This window comes from Mustela nivalis, assembly GCF_964662115.1.
Source record: "Mustela nivalis genome assembly, chromosome: 2".
NCBI lineage: Eukaryota > Metazoa > Chordata > Mammalia > Carnivora > Mustelidae > Mustela > Mustela nivalis.
The window spans coordinates 94,019,086-94,035,684 of record NC_139021.1 but is presented as its reverse complement, the minus strand read 5'-3'; positions in this window follow the sequence as shown (position 1 = coordinate 94,035,684).

The window sequence follows — 16,599 nt, the reverse complement described above, 5'->3', positions numbered from 1 at the left end:
ACCAGATTTCACAGAAAGAATTAAGGGGAATATTTCTACAAAATAAGAATTTCAAGTGTGGGTGCAGATCCAGGCATTTCTGGGATGCTAGAATTTTAGAACTTCAGAATGTTATACGCCAGTGATAGATCCTAGAGGACCCTGACAGACAGACTAAGGTATTTTGATGTTATTGTGCAAGCCAAAGACAGCTGCAATGATTTGGGGCATGAGAGCTGGGTGATAATAACAGTCTTTAGGAACATTAAACCGATCAAGGCAAGCAATGTGAACTTGAGTCAGAGAAGCTATAAAAGTATGGCCTATTTCCAGCATGAGGATGTCAGTTTCAACTTAGCAAAATCCTTCTCATCCCTCATGCCCCCTGCCTGGCTCAGCATCAAAGTGAGCCTTACTTCTCCATTCCCAGTGCCTTGTTGTCAACCTTACACTGATTAGAAACTTCCATGGCCACTCACTCCCTCATAAAATGGTCTTTCCATAAGACCATTCTAGAAGCTGGAGTCCATCTGAGGCTAGCATGCTGAGTCCAGGGCCAAATCAGGACTGGGCTCTGGGGGAGATTAGGTTGGGTGCGAAGTCCTTGAAGAGGGAGGACAGGGCAGCCTCCCTTGGGATATAGAAAGATCTTCAGGAGAAAGAGCCAGAGAGCTGACTCTAGGCAAGAGTGTGGGAGAACAGAGTGTGGGAGAACAGAGGTGTCCCACAAATTGTTTTAATGTGCTGGAGGACTCTTAGGCATATTCCCATTCAGCCCACAGTTTTGTTAATAAGGCACCGAGCTGAGCCTTATACACACAATCCATGGAAAGGCCTCGAATCCTGGTCTGCAGTCCCCCAGGCCAGTCTAGTATCACCTATGGACCCCATCTACTCCCCAAAAGGAAGAAAAGTCAGTGTCTACCAGCATGCAAGGTGAGCCTCCATGGTGGGGATGACAGCACAGGGTTCCTTAGAAAGCAGACTGCCCCTGGGGTGTTTTTGCTCATTTTTTGATGAGTTAAAATTGGGAAACTTGGAACTGGTGCCTCCCACTTCCACCTAGACAAAAATGATTTTTACACTTGGGTGAAGGAGAGACGAATTCCCATCTAGTTTACTTTCTGTGACTCTATTGAGGGGGAAGTTAAGCAGGTAAACTCGACATATTTTTATAAGTCTGTTTTAAGAAAGTTGAAAGATTAATGTGATTTATTCAAGAGTATTTGTTTTTCCTCCTATAATTAGTCTGCACTGGCATAGACTTATTTTCATTCACATGGGAAAGGCACAATCCTAAACAAGGGGAGGAAATCCTCCCATTCGATTTTGTCATCTGCTTCCTTTCTCACATGTCTTTTCTCTCTTCCTGAGAAAGTCACCTGGTTGACTTTGTAGCACTTCGTACCTCCCGGCACAGATGCAAAAGTCACAATGTGTGTCAATCACACAATAGGACTGAAACACCTGTTTACAAAATTAAAGCAGAGTTTTATTTACTAACCTGTGCATTTTATTAGGCATCATTTTCTTCTCTTGATGTTTCACACACACAAGCCCTGCAGGGTTCTCTTTCTGGCAATATGGCAACCTAATTACCCAAATCTTCCCTTCTTGCTGAAAATAACTAAAAAGGTTGAAAACCAAAGGCTTTTTCAAAGCACTGATGAGCTGGCAAGAAATCAAGGCATACACAAAGCAGAATCCAAGGGAACATGGCAACAGAGGGAAATAACAGAGTCGGCTCCCCGCCTGGGGAATTTGTCAACTTCAATGACACTGAGCTCTGGTGCTCACAGCTTCATGGAGCCTAGGAGATGGAGATGCAGCACAGGACAGCCAAAGTGGCACGTCCCAGAAGACCCTCGTCCCCCAAAACTGGGAGACCTGAAAATCACACCTTCAGCGTCAGCTTGATCTGAAAATAGACCCAAGTTTCCCCTAACCACTGCACAGCACTAGGAGGAAAATCACCCAGCTCCTTGGGCTCCAGCAGAAGGGAAACCCCGCCCATGGGAAGTCGCGGCCACAGGCTAGACCTTATACACATTTGCAGCACAGACTCACACTTCCTGTGTAAAATAACAACAGTCAGGGCACGTGGGTGGCTCAGTTGGTTGGGCCTCTGCCTTCAGCTTGGGTCATGATCTCGGGGTCTTGGGATTGAGCCCAGTATCAAGCTTTCTGCTCAGCACGGACCCTGCTTCCCCCACCCCCCCTCTCTGCCTGCCTCTCTGCCTACTTGTGATCTCTGTCTGTCAAATAAATGAATAAAATTTTAAAACAACAACAACACTGAAGAGGAAATGTACCTCGAAGGGACAATGCACTAATGGTCTCCCAGGGCATCTGGCAAAATAACCTCGACTTTTCTACAGAGAGTTCTGCTTTAATTCCAGGAGAATCAGGAATTTATTCTCTCTCTCTCTCTCACTTTTAATTTAAATTTTAGGTAGTTAACATACAGTGCAATATTGGTTTCTGGAGCAAAATTCAGTGATTCATCATTTACATACAACAACCAGGGCTCATCCCAGTGAGTGCCTTCCTTGGGGCGCCTGGGTGGCTCAGTTGGTTAAGGCACTGCCTTCGGCTCAGGTCATGATCCCAGGGTACTTGGATCAAGCCCCGCACTGGGCTCCCTGCTCAGTGGGGGGGCTTGCTTCTCCTCTCTCTCTGCTGTTCCCACTGCTAGTGCTCTCCTGCTTCTGTCAAATAAATAAATAAAATCTTAAAAAAAAATGAGTGGCCTCTTTAATGTGCATCACCCACCTAGCCCATCCCCCACCCACCTCCCTCCAACAACACTCAGTTTGTTCCTATCATTAAGAGTCTTATAGCTCATGTACCTCTCCTCTTTTTCTTTTTCCCCTTCCCATAGGTACATCTCTTTTCTTTCTTAAAATCCACATATAAGTGAATCATATGGCATTTGTCTTTCTCTGACTTATTTCACTCAGCATAATACTCTCTTGCTCTTGTTGTTGCAAGTGTCAAGATTTTATTCTTTTTGATGGCTAAGTAATAGTCCTTTGTAGGTAAATACCACAGCTTCTTTATCCATTCATCATTCAATGGACATTTGGGCTCTCTCCATAGTTTAGCTCTTGTTGATAATACAACTATAAACATTGGGGGGGGTGTCCCTTCAAATCTGTATTTTTCTATCCTTTGGGTAAATATGTAGTAGTGCGATGGCTGAGTTGTAGGGTAATTCTACTGTTAACATGTTGAGGAACCTCCATATTGTTTTCCAGAGTTTCTGCACCAGTTTGCATTCCCACCAACAATGCAAGAGCTTCCACTTTCACCACAACGTTGCCAACACCTATTGTTTCTTGTGTTGTTGATTTTAGCCATCCTGACAGGCTTCAGATAGTATCTCATTGTGGTCTTGATTCACATTTCCCTGAGGATGACTGATGTTGAGCTTCTTTTCATGTGTCTGTTAGCTATATCGATGTCTCTTTTTGGAAGAGTATCTATTCATGTCTTTTGCCCATTTCTTAACTGGGTTATTTGGTTTATGGGTGTTGAGTTTGATAAGTTCTTTGTAGATTTGGGGTACTAACCCTTTAACAGCAAATCTGTTGTTTGCAAATATCTTCTCCAATTCTATAGGCTGCTGTTGATTGTTTTCTTTGCTATGCAGGAGATTTTTTATCTTGGTGAAATCCCAGTGATTCATTCATTGTTGCTTTTTTTTTCCCTTGTCTGTGGTGACCTGTCCAGTAAGAAGTTGCTATGGCCGAGGTCAAAGACGGCTCTGCCTGTGTTCTCTAGGATTTTGATGATTTCCTGTCTCACATTAAGGTTTTTAATCCATTTTGAATTTATTTTTGTATAAGGTATAAGAAAGTGGTTCAGTTTCATTCTTCTGCATGTTGCTGTCCAGTTTTCCCAATGGTGTTGGGACTTTCTTTCTTCCATTGGATATTCTTTCCTGCTTTGTTGAAGATCAGTTAACTGTACAGTTGTAGGTCCATTTTTTGGATTCTCTATTCTGTTCCATTGATCTATGTGTCAGTTTTTGTGCCAGTACTATAGTGTCTTTTTTTCCTTTAAGATTTATTTCTTTATTGAGGGGGAGAGGGAGAGGGAGTGAGAGAGTCCAAGCAGACATCTCATTGAGTGGGTAGCCTGTTGTGGGGCTCTAACCCAAGACCCTGAGATCATGACCTGAGCCAAAGTCAAGAGTCAGATGCTAAATTGACTGTGCCACCCAGGCACCCTAGTACCATACTGCCATGATGATTACAGCCTTGCAATATAGTTTGAAATCCAAAATTGTGGTGCCTCCAATTAATTTTTTCTTTTTCAGAATTTCTTTGGATATTCAGGGTCTTTTGTGGTTCCATACAAATTTTAGGATTATTTATTCTAACTGTGAAAAAATGCTGGTGGTATTAAAATGAGTTAATAAACATATAGATTGCTTTGGGTAGTGTAAACACTTTAACAATGTTTGTTCTTCCAATCTGAAGTATAGAATGCTTGCCATTTCTTTGTGTCCTCTTCAATTTCTTTCATAAGTGTTTTATAGTTTTCAGAGTATAGATCTTTTACCTCTTTAGATTTATTATTAAGTATCCTTTTGTTTTTGGTGTAATTGTAAATGGGATCCATTCCTTGATTTATTTTTCTGCTACTTTGTTGTTGGTATATAGAAATGCAACAGACTTCTGCACATTGATTTTATACCCTGCAAATTTGCTGAATTCATGTATGAGTCCTAGTAACTTTTTAGTGGAGCCTTTCAGATTTCCTACATAGAGTACCAAGTCATTTGCAAATAGTGTAACTTTGACTCTTCTTTGCCAACTTAGATCCCTTTTATTTCTTTTTGTTTATTTCTTTTTATGGCTGAGGCTAAGACTTCCAGGAATATGTTATAGGAATGGTGCAAGTGGACATCCTTATCTTGTTTTTGATAGTAGAGGAGAGGCTCTCAGTTTTACCTCATTGAAAAATGATATTAGTTGTGAGTGTTTCATATATGGCCCTCATGATATTGAGTTATGTTCCATCTATCCTTATTCTGGTGAGCATTTTTGTCAAGAAAAAATATTTTGTCAGATTTTTTTCTGTATCTATTTACAGGATCCTATCCTTTATTTTATTAATATGATGTACCACTTTGATTGATTTGTGAATAGTGAACCACCCCTGCAACCCAGGAATAAATCCCTCTTGATTATGGTGAATAGTTCTTTTAATGTACTGTTGAATTTTATTTGTTATTATCTTGTTGAGAATTTTCTTTTACATCCATGTTCACCAGGGATATTAGCATGTAACTCTCCTTTTCAGTGGGGTCTTCATCTGGTTTGGGAATCAAGGTAATGCTGGTTTCATAGAATAAATTTGGAAGATTTCCTTCCATTTCTATTTTTTGGAACAGTGTGAGAAGAATATATATTAACTCTTCTTTAAATGTCTGATAGAATTTCCCCGGGAAGCCATCTGGCCCAGGACTTTTTGTTTGCTGGGAGATTTTTAATTTCTGATTCAATTTCATTGCTGCTTATGGGTGTGTTCAAATTTTCTTTTTCTTCCTGTTTCAGTTTTGATAGTTTATAAATTTCTAGAAATTTGTCCATTTTTTCCAGGTTGCCCAGTTTGTTGGCATGTAATTTTTCATAGTATTCTCTGAAAATTGTTTGTATTTATGTGGTATTGGTTGTGATCTCTCCTCTATCATTAGTGATTTTATATATTTAGGTCCTTTCTCTTTTCTTTTTGATGAATGGGCCTAGGGATTTATCAATTTTATTAATTCTTTTAAAGAACCAGCTCTTAATTTTGATAATCCATTCTACTGGTTTTCTTTTTGTTTGTTTCTACATAATTTATTTCTGCTCTAACTTTTATTATTTCCCTTCTTCTGCTGGCTTTATGCTCTATTGCTCTTCCTTTTTTTAGCTCCTTCAGGTGTAAGGTCAGGTTGTGTATTTGAGACTTTTCTTGCTTCTTCAGGTAGGCCTATACTGCAATGTACTTAGGACTGCTTTTGCTGCATCCCAAAGGTTTTGGGCTGCTGTGCTTTTTCATTTTCTTCCATGTATTTTTAAAATTCTTCTTTAAATTCCTGGTTAACCCATTCATTCTTTAATAGGATGTTCTTTAACCTGTATGTATTTGACAAACTATAAGAGACTCTTAATCTCAGGAAATGAACTGAGGGTTGCTGGAGGAGCGGGGAGGGACAGGGTGGCTGGGTGATGGACATTGGGGAAGGTATGTGCTCTGGTGAGTTCTGTGAATTATGTAAGACTGATGATTCACAGACCTGCACCCTGAAACAAATAATACATTATATGTTAATTTTAAAATGCCTATGTATTTGAGATCTTTCCAATTTTTTTCTTGTGGTTGACTTCATCTTTTTGTACTTGTTGAGGGCTGATTTGTGATCTATTCTGGAGAATGTCTCATGTGCACTCAAGAAGAATGTGTATTCTGCTGCTTTAGAATGAATTGTTCTGAATTTTTATATTTGATATAAAATATCATCTGGTCCAGTGTCATTCAAAGCCATTGCTTCCTTGATTTTCTGCTCAGATGACTGTCCATTGCTGTAAGTAGCATGTTAAAGTCCCCTACTATTATTGTATTACTATCATTCAGTATCTTTATATTTGTTATTAACTGATTTGTATTTCTGGGTGCTCCCAAGTTGGGGGCATAAGCATTTACAATTGTTAGATCTTCTTTTTTTTTCTTTTATTTTTTTAAATATTTGATTTCTTTACTTGAGAGAGAGAGAGAGCAAGCATGAGCAAGGGAAGGGTGTAGGGAGGGGCAGAGGGAGGAACAGAGGGAGAGGAATAAGTTGCACTGAACGGGGAGCCCAATGTAGGGCTCAGTTCCAGGGTGCTGGGATCATGACCCGAGCCAAAGGCAGGCACTTAACTGCCTGAGCTACCCAGTCACCCCCAATTGTGAACTCTTCTTGATGGATAGACCACTTAATTATGATGCAGCGCCCTTCCTCATCTTTTGTTACAGTCTTTGGTTTAAAATCTAATTTGCTGATATAAGTATGGCCACTCTAGCTTTCTTTTGATATGCATTAACACAATAGATGGTTCTGCATCCCCTCACTTTCAATCTGTAGGTGTCTTTAGGTATAAAAGGAGTCTGTTGTAGGCAGCATATGGATGGCTCTTATTTTGTTTAATTCATTCGGATACCCTATGTCTTTTGATCAGAGCATTTAGTCCATTTACATTCAGATTGATTATTGAAAGATATGAATTTAATACTGTTGTGTTACCTGCAGAGGTGGTGTTTCTGGTGATGTTCTCTGTTCCTGTTCCTTTCCAGTCTTTGTTGGCTTCTGGTCCTTTTTTTTTTTTTTTTTTTTTCACTCAAAGAGTTCCCCTTCATATTTCTTGCAGGGTTGATTTGGTGGTCATGAACTCCTTTTGTTTGTCTTTGTCTGGGAAACTCTTTCTGAATGACAACCTTGCTGGATTAAACTATTATGGGCAGCAGATTTTTCCTATTCAGCTAATTGAATATTTCCTGCCATTCCTTTCTGGCTTGCCAGGTCTCTGTGGACGGGACCTGTTGTGAACCTGATCTGTTTCCCTTGTAGGTTAAGGACTTTTTTCCCTTGCTGCTTTCAGGTTTCTTTTCTTGTCCATGTATTTTGTGAATTTGACTCCGATATGTCTTGGCAATGGCCAGCTTTTTTGTTGAATTTAGTGAGAGGAGTTTGATGTCTGTGTACTTCCCCAGATTAGGGAAGTTTTCAGCTATAATGTGTTCAAATAAATCTCCTGCCCCTTTATTTGTCTCTTCATCTGCTAGAACTCATATGATACAAATGTTATTATGTTTTACTAAGTTGCTGAGTTCTCTAAATCTACCTTCATGGTCCATTATCTTTCTTTCCCTCTCCTTTTCAGTTTCATTATTTCATAATGATAAAATTATTTCATAATTTTATCTTCTATATCACCAATTTGCTCCTCTGCTTCATCCATTCTCATTGTTACAGCATCCATTTGAGTTTGTAGTTAGGTATAGCATTCTTAACTTGGCCTGACTAGATTTTATTTCTTTTATCTCTGTAGTAGATAGTCTATGTTGCCTATGCTTTTTCTAAGGCCAACTGGTATCCTCACAACCGTTTTAAATTCTAGTTCAGACATTTTACTTATGCATGTATTGATTAAATCCCTGGTTGTGATTCTATTTCATGTTCTTTCTTTTGGAGTGAATTCCTCAGCCTCATCGTTTTGTCCAGAAAAGAAGAGAGAGAGAAAAGAGAACAACAACAACAAACAAACAAAAAACAAAGAAATAGAAAAAAATAAGAAAAATGAAAACACAAAATAAGACACCCCCCCCCAATCCAGCTCAAGGCTGCCTGAGTAGCTCACTGGTTAAGCATCTGTCTTTGACTCAGGTCACTATCCTGGGGTCCTGAATCAAGCCCAGAGTAGCTTCCTGTCTCTCTCCCTCAGTCCCCTCCCTCCCATACTCTCTCTCTCTCAAATAAATAATAAATTCTTTTATAAATGCCAACTAGATCCAGGAGTGTTTTGGTCTGCTTGTTAAAAAAACCTGGGTCCCAAAATAAAATAAAATTAGAAAAAAATAATATATATATATGTGAAGAGTATATATATAAATTTTTAAAATTGCAAAGGAAATGGAAAATATAAGAAAATAAATGAAAAAAGTAAAAGAAATAAAGAATAAAAGTGAAAAGGAAGCCCCATCTTATTTCCCCTAGATCTGAAGCTCTGCAGCCCTCTATGATCAGTAAAGGGTGTGAGTGAGTCCTTTGCGCTGATGTTCTAGGGGAGGGGCCTGCCCTGCTAACTCTCAGGTCACAGTGTTTTAGTGGAAATGTGAGGCCAGTGCGCAGAGGGCTGGGCTAGGTGTATGTGCATCCACTAGGTGGCGTTGTTTTGAGCCCTGAAGGCTGTTCCGGCTGATGCATTGGACAAATATGGCTGCACCCTGTTCTACCCCTGAGCTGAAAGTTTGCACCCCTTACTCTTCAGTGAGCCCTCCTGGAAAAGCAATCACCCTATTTTTTTTCCCTGTTTCCGTCTGAACCTGCATTTATCCTGCCCATGTCTGAGCCTTCTTATCTAAAGGTGCAGAGCAGAGTTTCAAAACTCCAAATTTCAGGAACACCCACAGTGCTTTTCCTGCAAGGGAGGGGCGCACCACGCTTTGGGACCCATCCCAGAAAAGGACTGCCACGTCCAAATGGCAGTTCACAGTTGATAGCCGAAAGCCGGCACCAAGACCCGCTGCTCTCTGCTGGCTTCCCAGCTCCTAGGCCTGGGAATAGCGTAGCACTGGGAACTACCCATCATTCTTCTGTGACCCGGGGGTGTTGGACCATCCTGTCACTCCTGGGATTCCAGCCCCTCTTCCTCACTGGAGCGCCTTTAATCTAGCCACAACCCCCACAATAGCGAACTTAAAAGTTCAGATTGCGTGCTCTGCCTCTAACACTCTGTGGTTGTCCCTACAAGCGGGTTTTCTCCCCCACGGCTGCATCCACAGCTGTGTCTTCCACGGGTGGACTTCCGCACCTCTTATCTTCCAAAAGATGGCTGCGTTTCCACTTGTGGACTTGCAGCTTCTGTTCTTTCCAAACAATTTGATAACCATCTAGTTGTGTTCTGGGGACAAAACAAGTTCAGGTCCTCCTACTGCTCTGCCATTGTAAATCCTCTCTCCAGAATTAGGAATCCTTAGTCCTCGAAGAACTTTCTCAAACACATATCTGCGGAAAACAAGCAGCTCACAGAAAAATATCATAAATATTTAAGGAAAAAAGGCAGCCCGAGTGAGAGCCACTGTGAACAACAATTGAGATATACTTGCAAAGAGCTCAGATACTGGAATTATCAGACACAGAATTTTAAAAAACTGTGTTTTCTGTTAAAAAAGAAACAGACTTCAATGGCTGAAGAGATTTAAAAAAGAATGAAGTAGAATGACTAGAAAGAAATGTAGCAAGTGAAATAAATACCTGAATGGATGAGTTTAACACATTCAACATGACTGAAGAGAGAACTGGATCCTAAGGACAAAATACAGATCTTAAGAACTTACTAAACATCCCATAGAAAGAGGAAAAGATGGGGCATTTGAAAGCGAGAACTATAAAGTGAGAAAGTCTAACATGAGTATAACAAGATGTTCAGAAGGAAAGAAAAAAGACGAGATGAGGAAGAGATAATATTTAATGATGTAATGGCTACAATTTTTCAAAAACTTTCAAAAGACAGAAATCCACATACAAAGGTCCAACAAATAGCTCACATAATGGAACTGCAGAAAAACTGACAGGAGGAGATCATAAAAGGAATCAGAGAGAAGAGAGATAAGCTACCTTCAAATGTGCAACTTTTAGCTCAATCAATCTCAACAGCAACTGTAGAAATCAGACAAAACCAGAATATTTTCAGTGTGCTGGGAGAAAAGAACTGTGCACACACACCGACACACACCTCCAGCTAAAGTATATTTTAAAGGGTTAGGGTTAGGGTTATATAAAGCTATTTTTAGGCTAATAAATCTCAGCCTGCCACCAGCAAACATCAAGGGGTTTCTTTCTTCCTTCCTTTCTTTCTTTAAAGATTTATTTATTTATTTGAGAAAGAGAGCTTGTGCGTTGGGGTGGGTAGAGGGAGAGAGAGAGAGAGAGAGAGAGAATTTTGAGCAGAATCTTGAGCTCCATACTGAGGGTGGAGTCTGACATGGAACTTGATCCCCCCACCATGAGGTCGTGACTTGAACCCAAATCAAGAGTCGGACACTTAACCAACTGAGCCACCAGGTGCCCCAGACATAGGAGAGTTTAAGGAAATTTTCAAGGATATTCATTAAGTAGAAGGAAGGTAATACTAGATGCAAGGAATAAAAAGCAAAGAAAGTGATAATTATATGGGAAAATGTACTTTTAAATGGCTGTATGAAACATTAACAGTAATGTTTTATAGGTCTAAATATGACATATAATTAAAATACATAAAAACATCATAAAATTCAGTTAGTGACAAGTGGAGTTTAATTATTCTTAAATCCTCGAAATGATTGGAAGGATATAAAAATATTTATGAACTCTAGGCTTTGATAAATTAAATAAGCATTAAAACAACAAAAGATAAAAAGAACGTGTTACTTCTATAGTCAAAGGAAAACTTAGAAGAAAAAAAATTATTTAAAAACCAAGTTAGGGGCATCTGGCTGGCTCAGTCAGGGGCAGGTGACTCTTGATCTTGGGGTTGTGAGTTTGAGCCCCATGTTGGATGTAGAGATCACTTAAAAACAAAATCTTTAAAAAAGTTAGTCCAAAAGAAAGAAAGGGAGACAGAAAAGACATAGGAAAGAGTGAGACTAGGTTGGGGAAAGTATGGAATAATACAGTGGCTGTGAGTACAATGACAGAAGTCCAAATATATAAGTAATTACAATAAATTAAAAGGCAAAGATCAGGTGCCTAAGTGGCTCCTTTGGTTAAGCATCTGACTCTTGATTTTGCTCAGGTCATGATCTTGGGGTCATGGAATCCAGCCCCATGTTGGCCTCCATGCTCTGAAGGGAGTCTGCTTCAGATTCTGTCCCCCTCTCCCACTGCCCCTACCCCCACTCACACGAGCTCACACTGTCTCTTTCTCTTAATTAAGTAAAAAATCTTTTTTTTAAAAAAGGACAAAGATCATCAGATGGAAGTTAAAAATAATTTAATTACATGGTTGTTAGGGTGGAGATTCTTGATGCTTTGAGTCTAAGATATAAATATAACCACAAAGAGCCAGGGCAATGACGTGGCTTATGTTGGCTGACTCTTGATTTCAGCTCAGGTCACGATCTCAGGGACGTGCGATTGAGCCCTGTGTGCAACTCTGCACCCTGCTTAGGGCTCCACACCTCACGTGGGCTCCATGCTCAGCAGAGTCTGCTTGGGATTCTCTCTTACCCTCTCCCACTGCCCTCTCCCCCACCAACGCTCAGACATGGGCTCAAAATAAATAAATAAATAAATAAATAAATAAATAAATAAATAAATAAATTTATTTTTAAAAAAAAAAGAAGTATAAAGTGTTGGTAACAGCCAAGGCACTCTTTGAAAGGGGGAAGGACCTTATCATAAGGCTCTCATACTTAGGACAGCATGGCACTGGTTCAGGCATAGAGGTGTAGATAAGCCATTGGAATGTGACAGAAATGCACACGTAGATGTACTTCATAGGCAGTGCTACTGACATGTTAGGTCACTGGGGACAGAACTGGTGTTTCAAAACAGAGCATGAGAAAAATTGGTTATCTGTAGGGAAAAAAGACCAAACTCACACCAAAAACCACCCCATAATGCCAAGATGATTCAAGTACTAACTGTGAAAGACAAAATCTAGGAAATGTTTCAAAAACAATATAGAAAAATATCCTTATGACTTGAGGAAAGACAAGAGTTTATTAAAGGGAAAGCAGAAAACACAACTTAAAGATTAACAAACTCAACAACAATTTTAAAATTAAAATTTTTCAAATCAAAGACTCAGAATAAAATGACAGACAACCTTGAAGAACATATCTGCTACACATGTAGTTAACAAATGGTTAGTGTATGGAAAAGATATGCATATATATTATTGACCATTTTTTTTAAAGATTTTATTTATTTACTTGACAGCCAAAGATCACAGTAGGCAGAGAGATAGGCAGAGAGAGAGAGAGGGAAGCAGACTCCCTGCTGAGCAGAGAGCCCAATGCGGGGCTCAATCCCAGGGCCCTGGGATCATGACCTGAGCCAAAGGTAGAGGCTTTAATACACTGAGCCACCAGGTGCCCCACGACCATTTTTATATCTTTTGGAAAATGTCTATTCAAGGCCTTTGCCCATTTTGCAATTGGGTTGTTTGTATTACTGTTCTTACTGAGCTGAATGTGTACCTTATATATGCTGAATATTAATCCCTTATCAGACATAAGACTTGCAAATATTTGACAGATTTCTTTTTTACAAGAGACAAACCCCCAAATGCTTTGAAATGTAATTCTATTCAACTAAATTTCTTCACTCAAACTGTTTCCATTGAAAGCTAATGTATTTAAGAAAGAGAGAGAAAAAGAGAGAGAAAAAGAAAGAAAGAAAGAAAGAAAGAAAGAAAGAAAGAAAGAAAGAAAGAAAGAGAAAGAAAGAAAGAAAAGACAGATCAGATGCCAAAGCACTGGATTTCCCTGGTTTCCATTTACCTCTTTTCCTAGAGCATCTTTTCTAGATTTTTCTCCCTCTTTTTATCAGAAAGGATTCACACCTGACAGAAGTATCTGTTCCATAATCCTAATTTATCTTCCTGACCTACTATACTCGAACTAGAGAGAATGATAAGAAAATAATATGACAATAGGAATAGCTACAATTTAGGGAACGCCTACAATTTACTCATGCACCAGCTTAGGCCCAAACCTATGAGGCACAGGTATTGTTATCCTCATTATACAGGAAAGAAAAATAAGTCTCCGAAATGATAAGTCTTTTGCCCAAGGTCACGAGGCTATAGGCAGAGAAGTCAGAATTCCATCTTGATTCCAATGCCTGTGTCCTCAAGTACTGAGGAGAACTATCATGCCCGTGCCCAGAGAGAGGAAAATCCTACTGAACATTGGCTGTGCACCTGCTAAAGAGGTCTCTCTGTTGGTCTGTCTACCGAGGAAGGCACATATCCTGACTTTGTCCTGTGGTCCCACAGCCAATAATAATGTCCAACACTAGTGAAATAAAGTACTCTACCTTTTACATCTATCATCTCATTCAATCTTCTCAATCCTTATGAGAGAGTTTCTATTACCACTTCCTCTCACTGATGAGGAAACTAAGGTTTTGTTGAGTGAGGTCATTAGCTGACAAGTGCAGGGGAGATTGTGTGCCCAAGCTGCCTGATGTCCAAGTCCATCCTGAGAGGCAGGGGACTGAGCAGTTTGAGTCTGGGGGCCTGGATATTTCCAGTGATCTCTTTCAGAGAAGGAAGGGGTAATAAACCTTTCTTCCTGGGCCACTGCAGCTTTGTCTGCAGGCTCAAAGCAGGAAGGAGGGCACACGCCCTGCCATTAGTATCTAACATTGATGTTGCGCGGGCCCAGTGTTGCGTCAGCGTCATTCCCTCCGGGCTCTGGGTTCTCTGCCAATCCTGGGACAGTTCTCTCCAGGAACAGATGGTGGGATTCTTAGATGCTTCCACTTGAGCAGAACTGTGATAGGCCCATCAACATGGAGGCCAGATGTAGACCCTGAGTTGGGCTAATTTCTTGCCAAGACACCAAGCTAATTGGTACCAGATGGTCAGCTGTTGTTCCAAGAGGGGAAGGGCATCCCTTCGTAGAATGCCTGGCTGTAGCATAAGGTTAGGGTCAGTCTGGGGAAGCTGGGAGAGACAACATAGCTGGCTTCTGTCCCCTTTCGATTATGACTTCCTACAAGTCCCTGGAATGAGTGTTGGAAAGCACTAGAAAACTGAGCCCACCCAGAGGGATTAGAGGATGAAAAGTAGGTTTGTGATGACTAGTGGAGAATTTTTGGTCATTCTCTTGAATTCTTAACTAAATGTTATCTTTAAAACTCTTCATTTCAATACCTTTAATATTGACTTTCAGTTGCTATGCTGTTTATTTGTACATTTACTTCCCATTCTCTGCCTCCCTGCATTTTAAAGCAGGCCAGTCCACATGGGCTTGTAATGTTTAAGGCCCTAGGAGCCACTGACCAGCTGGGCAAGTCAGTTCTGCTCTGTGCACCCCAGTCCATCACCCACATGTATCTACTTCCTCCAAACCATAACATGAAGTAACTGATATTTTCAAAACACAGGTCTTTTGAAGATCATGAGCCTGCATTTGAGGAAATATGAAGCCAGTAAAGGCTACCAAACATGCCTAAAAGTTGCCCATTTCTTAGAGAGGTTTAGGAGTTAAAACTAAATATTAGGAACACACCCAAACCTCCCTTAGCTTTCTGTCTTAACTCACACATTCTTCGGTTCACAGAAAAGACCTCACACAAAATCACTGGAAATGCCATTCCAGCTTCACTTCCAAAGCTTCCAGCGTCCAACCCAGATGAGAAGTCGGTTCAGCCGTATTTAACAAATCGGATGTGTGATCTCAAGAAAGAGTTTGTGATGATTCATATTAAGATATGAAGTACTCTCATGTCTTTTCATTTGCAGGTTTCATGATCTCAGGGTCAGGTCTAATGCATCTGTAATTCTGTCTAAGTGCAGCTTTAAAGCTCTTCCATATTCGTCAGTGAAAAGCATGCCACAAATAACACGATCACATAGGCAAATGGTATAATTTGCACAAGGTTTAAAATACAGGTAGGTGGCTTTTTAACATAAAGCACCATGATGCAGAACTGTGCACGCAGAAGGTTCTGATGCAGCAACACTGCTGGGCTCTGAGGAATGTGAGATCTTCTGCCAGCCTCCTTCTCGATCCTGGGACCCTACCAGCCATGCCTCAATGTGGACACTGAGACTGTCCCCTTTTTTTTCTCTGCACCAATGTTAACATTAGGGAACAGTGACAACATTCTCCCTCTATTTAAACAGGTGTCTTGAAACCAAATGATCCTACTTTCTGATTTTATTATTAATTAAATCCTTGAGAGTAATTAAGGAGTTGGTATATTAAAAAACATGATGGGGGGCACCCGACTGGCTCAGTCAGGAAAGCCTATGACTCTTGATCTCTGGGGCATGAGTTTGAGTCCCACGTTGGGTGTAGAGATGATGTAAATAAATAAATAAGCTTTAAAAAATTGTTAGGATTTTAAAAATAAATTTAAAAATAAAAATAAAAAAACATGTGATATAAACATATAAAACATATTTATTTTAATAGCTCTTGTATCATTATCTGCCTAAAGGCTAGTTAATCAGATCAAGAGTGATTTAAACTGAAGGAGTAAGAGAGGAGAAACACTGACGTGGATAGAATTATTATGGAAAACAGCAGTTATGGCAAGGAAATGAGTATCTGGTTATTCCCACGAGAAAACAGTAAAGGAAGGACCTAGAGGTAAGACTTATGACCTCAGATACTTAATACATAGAAAATGCAGAGTAAATAAAGTGGATTGAGTTATAACACGGAGTGGTAAATCAGACTATCACAGAGATTTGAAAGATACCATTCAAAATGGAACCCAGGAATTTGGGCGCTTGTTCTGGGCAGAAGCAGTTGAACAGCAACGTGGATTTCTGTGTCTAGAAATCCAGATCCAGAAGTAGGATCTTGGTGGAGCACAGGGGTAAATTGGAGAAAAGAAATCACAAAAAAAGAAAAAGGTGGCGTGTTCTATGGCCACCTGATCAGGGAGAGGAAACAGGTAATAAAGTTCCAAAGTAAACATGCTACAGTCAAGGATCCCTTAGCAGAATCTTCAAGATCCGCAAAGGTCTGAAAGGCTCATTTGGTAGCAAAACTTGATCTGACATGAAGCATTTATACTTTTTTGTGGGTGGCAATGCTCATGTTAGTCACTTCGAGTTAAACAAAATACACACACATCAGAGAAGAAATTAGGAAATGGAAATAAGAGAAGAAAATGAAAATTATCCAGTTATAAAAATTATCAGT